Genomic DNA, 8,435 nt, shown 5'->3' with positions numbered 1-8,435 from the left:
GTTGGAGAGCGATCAAGGTCGTGCTACTGGAGTCTCTCTCTCTCTCTTTCTAAGTGTGAGTGTTTTATTACGTGTGTGTGTGTATGTGTGTGTGTGTGTGTGTGTGTGTGTGCGTGTGTGTGTGTGTGTGTGTGTGTGCGTACTGCTGATTGCTATCTGTGTGTGTAGAGGAACATTTGCAGGGAGAGGCTAGCCTTGAGAGGGGGTAGACTTGCTTCGTTCATGCTCATTAGAATTGTGTGTGTCTGTGTTTGTGTCTTGGACAGATGCAGATGACTCAGAGCCCAGGGCCTGCAAGGACAAGGACAGACAAACAGACTGTCAGGCATACAAAAATAAAAGACATACATGCACGCACAAGCACACTTCACACAAACACGCACAAGCATGTCACACACACACACACACACACACACACACACACACACACACACACACACACACACACACACACACACACACACACACACACACACACACACACACACACACACACAAACAAGGCCAGCATCATGGTGACAGAAGTTCCTATGCTCTATAATCCAAGGCTATGCCGTCATTACTACATCTGTCTCACAGATACTCAAACTAGAACAGCACACAGCTGAGCAGAACCCAGTAGAACTGGACAGAAGAGAATAACAAGCAAAGAACAGAACATGTACCGACCGCACAGTACAAGAAAACTGAATAGATCAACAAGACAGGCAGCACACAATAACACAGAACACAGGGCAAAACAGAACACAGGACCCTATTTCTCGACATTGTCGTTGCTAACTAGTTAGCAACTAAGTTGCCAATGCGAAACTGCATTGCAACCAAGTAAGTTGCTAAGGTGTGCAAAAAAACAGCCTGTTGGCACAGTGTTTATACACTTTCCATATTAGGGAGGCCTAAGCTGAGATCTACTGGTATATGGTGGGGCCTTGTCATAGGTTTGGGAACCCCTGGTTTAGCAGAGCACTACAATAGGACTGGACAGAACACAACACAGCACAAAAGAACAGGACGGAACATAACAGAACAGGGCAGAACGGAGAGAACAGAACAAGAACCAATTCCAATCTAGGCATAGGTTCTGGATGATATCAACAGTGTGTGTGTGTGTGTGTTACCTGTTTGCTCTCTCTGTATGTCCTTAGCTCTCAAGTCAGAGTGTGTGTTTTCCGTTTTCCTTCACTCAGGTGTGTGTTGTTGTTCCTCTCTCAAGCGTAGAGGAGAAAGAAGATGATTTCTTCCACAGCGTTGTCCTCCTTCTCCCCCTTCATGTCCCTCCTTTCCTTCCTACTTCACCACTTAGTCCACCTGTGGAGTTCTCTCTCTCTCTCCGTTCCTCTCCTCTGTCACCACTTAGTCCAGCTTTACAGTTCTTTCTCTTTCTCTTCAGCTATCTCTCTGTCTGTCTCTCTGTCCCTCTCTTCCAGCTTTCTCCTTCTGTCTCCCTCTGTGTCTTGCTCCTGTGTCCCACCTGCACTGAGTGTGAGTGTGTGAGACAAGGCTGTGTATGTGTGTGTGTGCGAGAGAGAGTGAGTGAGTGTGTGTGAGATGAGGCTGTCCTGGTCCCAGCTTGCTGGCTAGCGGGGGTTTAGCGGGGCCCTGTGCAGGTCAGATTAATGGACTAAAGTCGTTAGCACTTAGCGTCAATCTCGTTAGCCGGCCCAGCGCACACACGCTTGGCTCACGTGCAGCAGCAGCAGGAGAAATGACATAGGACCTCCTCAGTACACACACACACACACACACACACACACACACACACACACACACACACACACACACACACACACACACACACACACACACACACACACACACACACACACACACACACACACACACACACACACACACACACACACAAAGACACACTGCATATATACATACATGACGTCAGGCAAAAGGGATTCTAGCACCACGCCACATCATGCCACGCCATCAAGCCTGCCTTGGCTATTGCATTTGGTGTGTGGGACAAAATGACATGCTTGGCTTTCCCATCATATCATTTTGTCCCACACATCAAATACAATAGCCAAGGCTTGATGGCGTGGCATGATGTGGCATGGTGCTAGAATCCCCTTTTTTTCATCACCTGCCAAAATGACTAGTAGATATTACCAGCCAAATACACGTTCACTAATTGGTCATAGTGGCTTGTAAGTCTTTTTTACCAGCCAAACTGATTTTTTTCCAGCATTTGGCCAGTTGACTTGTGTTAATTTAGTGGCCTGTATATGGTACAGTGGAAGCAGAACCCAATTCTGCACATCATCATTTGAAAATGTTTTTGACTGGAAATGAGAGGCACAGAAATGTTTGTTCAGGACTCAGATGAAGTTTGTTTGAGATGCTCTGTGGATGGTTGAAACTGAAGATGCACAGAAGAGAGGGAAGTCCAAGGCACTCGCATTTTCAAAACCATTAAAAAGTGTTAATTGCGGTCACATTACACATTTAAAAGACCCCAATGTGTTTCAGCAGTCAGGCCTTCTTCCCGGAGTCTGTTGGCTATACAGTATACAGTTAGCCTAGAAATCTAGACGCCCCTAGAGGCCGCAAATTGAAGCTTTGCTGTAGGGGTTTGGCGCGGCCAGGCTAATATACAGTCATTCTATAATTTCCCATGGGGCACTTGATAATCTGTCACATCACACTAGTGTTCCACGGTGTACTGGCTTAAAAACACTCTCAGACAGTATGGTGCCGAGGTAAAAGTACCAGTGAAGAGGCCTGGCACCTGGATAAATGCCCTCAGAAGAGAAAGGGGGAGCAGGAGCAGTTATAGTAGGGGAGCACTGAAGGGAAGTGTTCCCACACTCGTGCGCACACACGCACGCATACATACGCATACACACGCATACACACACGCATGCACACACGCGCACATCCAAGAGGAGCAGGAAGCAGGTAGAGGTGAGTCAGAGATTGATGTCAGAGATTGGTCGGTGCCTGAGTTTGGCACCTGGACAATGGCCCTTGGACGAGAAAGAGGGGTGCAGTACTCTCCCAGTCACTGAAGAGCCGTATAGTGTACACACAAACACACACACACACACACACACACACACACACACACACACACACACACACACACACACACACACACACAGAGCCAAGTATCATAGATGAGCAGGTAAAGGTGTGTCAGAGAGTACGGTGCCGATACAGAGTTTGGCACCTGGACAAAGGGCCTCATAAGAGAAAGGGGGTGCAGTATTACCCCAGTTCACACACACATGCACACATGCACACACGCACACATGCACTCACACACACACAGCCAAGGATCCTACAGGAGCAGCAGCCCTCTGCCAGGCGGCGGATTAGCATCAGGATCAGGGTCACACACACACACACACACACACACACACACACACACACACACACACACACACACACACACACACACACACACAGACACACACACACACAGCTGTCAGCCACGACTGAGTCATCATCTTCATCTAGTTAGTATGAGAGTGTGTTCATATGCATTATTACATAATGAATGATCTAGTGATAGCCAGCTAACAAGGAAATATAGGCATGACTGTGCTTTTTTGTTCTTAATTACTTCATTGTGTTTTGCCTATTCATTGTTGTTTGTTTGATTTTACTCTGACTTCTATGGACAGTGACCTTGGATATTCTGAAAGTCGCTTAAAATAAAATGTACTACTACTATAAACTATATTTTCATAATTAATATTATTATTGTATGCTTTTCCTGAAGACTCATAATGATAAATATACATGCATACTGTACATGTGTTGTAAGTGTACCTGTCTTTCTGAACAGATGGCAAGAACTGGTGATATAGGGTTACTTCTGTTTAGGTGGATGTGTGTGCTAGTCTGTGTGTGTGTGTGCGTGCGTGCGTGCGCGCGTGCGTGCGCGCGTGTGCGCGTGTGTGTGTTGTGTGCACGTGTGTGTTTGTGAACTAAACTGACAGGTGGATTGGTGACCCAGCAGAAATGACTGACACACACCACTCAGTTCACCATGACGCATGCTTACTTCGACACGCACAAGCACACTCACGAACTCACAAACTCACAAACTCACAAGCTGCTCTAGTTTTTCCTTATTGTGTTATGTTGTTAAATTGAAATTCAAAGGATAGAAAAAGTTGTTGTAATTTTTCATAAAAATGACTAATAATGACTATGACTATTAAAGTGACCAGTATTAACCTATAATTGTGTGTGTGTGTGTGTGTGTGTGTGTGTGTGTGTGTGTGTGTGTGTGTGTGTGTGTGTGTGTGTGTGTGTGCGCGTGTGCGCGTGTGCGTGCGTGCGTGCGTGCGCGTGCGCATGCATCAAGGTCTTTGTGTTGTTATCTCTGTCTCTCAGGGAGCTTTGACAGATGAGGACGCCATCTATTATGGAGCCAGACAACCTCTCATTAATCTGATATAAGCAAGCCATCACACACACACACACACACACACACACACACACACACACACACACACACACACACACACACACACACACACACACACACACACACACACACACACACACACACACACATAGATAGAGAGAGAGAATTGTGCTTAGGCTATATAATCTATTAGCCTAAATTAAGTGGTAACACTTTATTTTAGGGATACATCTATTAGCACTAATACATACAATATTAATGCCTGTGTAAGTAACTTGTAAGGCATGTACTAAGCAAAATAAGACAGTTGTTAAGCATGTATTCACAAATGTCTTGCTCATGCCCAATTAGGGATTTAGGACCTAGTAGACCTAGATTTCTATTTATGAGTAAGCAGTAAGGGCCAGAATACAATGTGTATAAGCTCCTGGTACATTGTGTGAACAAACCCTGAACAGTGTGAAAACAGATGTGGAATAAGGGTCCCTATTCTAAAGTGATGCATTCACTCTACCCACACCCCGCCCCCGGGAAGCAAAGTGTAAGTATTTTCCTAAATCTGTATTAGTCTCATTAGATACAATGATCTCACTTCTTCTGTTTAATATGTTAGAGAGTAATTGGAAGCATTATATAGTAAGGATTGGACGTAAACTTCTCAATGACGGTGGGTGGTGAGATGTCATTTTTTCATACACCAATTAGTTTTAATTGTAAAAACCCTACAATAAATGCAGAATATAACGATGAGTAATAGTTTGGAAGCGAAACTAAGCTATTCCTTTGTGATAAATAAGTTAATGTTTGAGAAACTTAGCTCCAAGAAGTGCAGTGCATGATGGGTACGCCCTTAGTCAGAAATGCAATGCATGGCCAATGCAGCAATGATAATATTTCTGTTGTTACGTACATGGCAAATTGTTTGGATAGCATCTAAATTTCACGAGTGAGGGGAGGAGCTAAGGACATAGGCTCAGAGCTGGGTAGGTTGTCTGTTGGCCTAGATTGCGTACCCATCATGCACTGCGCTTCTTGAAGCTAATGTTCTCAAATATTAACTTAATTATCACAAAAGAATAGATTAGTTTTGCTTCAAAACTATTATTCTAATGTTCTGCATTTAATTTTGGGGTTTTTACAATTTAAACTCAGTGGTACAAGAAAAAAATTACGTCTCACCAACCCACCGCCATCGACAAGTGTACGTTCAATCCTTGCAATATAAAGGCTCCTGTTACCTTCTTCACATAGTTGTGAAAAAGAGTAAACTAGATGACTTAACTGAGTATGTAGTAATTATTTAATATACCCTTACACTTTGTGGATCGAGGGGGCTAGGTAGCGCGGGCCTGGGTGGTGTGGGGGCCCTAGGTAATGAGGGGGACTTTGGAAGTGCGGAGGCCCTGAGCCATATGGGCTGACCAATGCATCACTTTAGAATAGGGACCCTTATTCCGCATCTGTTTTCACACTGTTCAGGGTTTGTTCACACAGTGTGTCGGGAGCTTGTACACATTGAATTCTGCCACTTACTACTTACTAATAAATAGAAATATAGGCTTACTGGTCCTTACTAAGGTTATATTAGTAATAAATCCCTAATTGGGCATGAACAAGACATTTGTGAATACATGCTTAACAACTGTCTTATTTTGCTTAGTACATGCCTTACACGTTACTTACACAGGCATTAATATTGTATGTATTAGTGCTAATAGATGTATCCCTAAAATAAAGTGTTACCAATTAAGTAAATGGTATTTTTTCTAAATGTATTCATAAACAACAGAGTGGTAATATGCTATACTTTTTCATAATTGTCATAATCATATTTCTCTGAGTCCGTATGCTGTGATAGCTTAGGTAATTAAAACATTGAGGCTCTCTTACAGAGAGTCTGGAACGGCAATTCAGAAAACATTACAGGTGGGAAGAAGGAACTCTGCTAGGTTTGAAAGTGCTTGTGATTTTACCCAATTGCCAACGTTTGAATATGACATGTAATCTGTTTGTCATGCATCATCCCCCACTCTGCTTTTCCTCCCCTGTTTGATGGTTAGTCATGTTGTCATGGAGGAGAATCGACTGCAGGTTTGGTCATGGTATAATACCAAATCCCGATTCGCACAAGGTTAGTATTGCCACCATAGGTCATTCAGAATAATTCAGAGAATTATCCAGAGTTCTTATTCCCATGCGAATGTGCCATATCTGTTATTTGTCAATAATTCTGGCACAAATGAAACACAGACATCCAGTGATAATGAAAATCCCTTGTGAATGTGCAGGTGTGTGTTTGTGATTGCGGTTACACATCTATCGGTATAGTCCGAGAATGAATAAGGGAAAATACTGGCAAAAAAATTGATTAACTGCCTTTTGGAGGCAAGTGGTAGTTATCCTATCCCATTTACATTGAACCATATGATAATAACTACAAGACAAAATAAGAAGTTGTGAAATTATGACAAATCCATTCATAATGTAAATGGACTAAATTACAGACTTTTGTTCATCCCGTCCGAATGCCCCACAGAGGTGTGGAGATAATAGCTAATTACCAGTGGTCCATTAGGTAGGCTTTTGCTATGTATAGTTGAAGGTCCGCTTCTTATCTTGTGCAATGTGAAGGTTGTAGCCCTGAATAGCAAAGGGGGTTTCCACATTTACGGTAATACTCACGCAATTCCTGAAATGATTTACAGTCATTTTGCCATGCAGACTGCCGTGTCATTCCGTTCAGGTCATTGTGTGTGTCTGACATTGGGTGTCAGTGAAGGTCAGTTTCTGTGACAGACACTGAAGGTTATTTGTGCGGCTATGGAGGTCATTGAGCAATACTGGCTCTGTCATGTCAACACTACAGGAGGGCTGTCAGCAAGACAGCTCATTTATATGAGTTATAATATTGTATTACTTTCATTACTGTAGCTGCCAAAACACCTGTTCCATCTCCCATTTAAATCCTGTTTCAAATTCCAATGAAGGTCATTGTCTCTGTGATAGACAGTGAAGGTGATTTTTGTGGTTATGAAGGTCGTGGAGCAATGCTGTAAACAGCACTCGAAGAAAGCTCATTTGTAGGCCTATTTCAAGTCGGAGTTTTCCCTCTATGGCTGCCAAAACACTTGTCTCTAACCACATTTATTTTTCCACACTTTTATTTGTTTTATCACACTGTATTTACCCGTAATATCTGAGCACCTGAGCTATTTTCCAACATGCAGTCATATCCATTAACATGAATGAATCACATTCATTTACACACATATTGAGTTTATTTTAAATATTAGAGGAGTTAGAACTGGGTTATGCGATTTTTTTCTTACCAAATCCAAGCAACAAAACAGTAATTTTACCATTATTAATGGACAAGGACAATAAGGCAACAGTATTTTTTTCATGAATGAAGAGGTTTATTTACTTATTTTATGTAGACTGTGCTTTACCAGGTAAGAGTCATATTGGGTAAAAAAAAAAAAAAAAGTTTTTCAAGGGTGCCCTAACCCAGAGGCAGCGAGAGATTTTGGAAAAGAATATTGCCATTCTAGTTTTGAATGCTGTGGCTGTGCTGTTATGGAAATGAGGAGAGGAGAGGACTACTTCCCCCAAATAAATAGGAAATGAAGAGAAGAGATGCATAACCCCCTAACTGCCTTTTCGGAACATAATCTTAATTAATTTTTATTTAATACACAGCTATCAAAATTGCATATTTTTATTTTATTTATGTAATATAACTATTTATAAGTATTATCAACTACATAAACGTAAACCAAACCAACAACAGGGTTCTCTAAAAATATATAAGTGTGGGTCTTCAGAAATGGAGTTAGAGGGTTTTGCATCTGAACTCTTCAAATGAAGAGCTCTTTTCCAAAATGAGATATATCCATTTTATAGAATGTTGGGGAATTGACATTTTTGTATTGCGCATTCCATTGAAATGCATTGCAAAATGCATTTTTATAGAGGTTTTAAAGTATGTTCTCAAAACATTTGAATGGCAAGAATTCACACATAGATGGTAGGACCTCTTAACAGT

The sequence above is a fragment of the Engraulis encrasicolus genome, chromosome 5 (genome assembly GCF_034702125.1).
Source record: "Engraulis encrasicolus isolate BLACKSEA-1 chromosome 5, IST_EnEncr_1.0, whole genome shotgun sequence".
NCBI classification, from domain to species: domain Eukaryota; kingdom Metazoa; phylum Chordata; class Actinopteri; order Clupeiformes; family Engraulidae; genus Engraulis; species Engraulis encrasicolus.
This window is presented reverse-complemented; position numbering follows the sequence as displayed.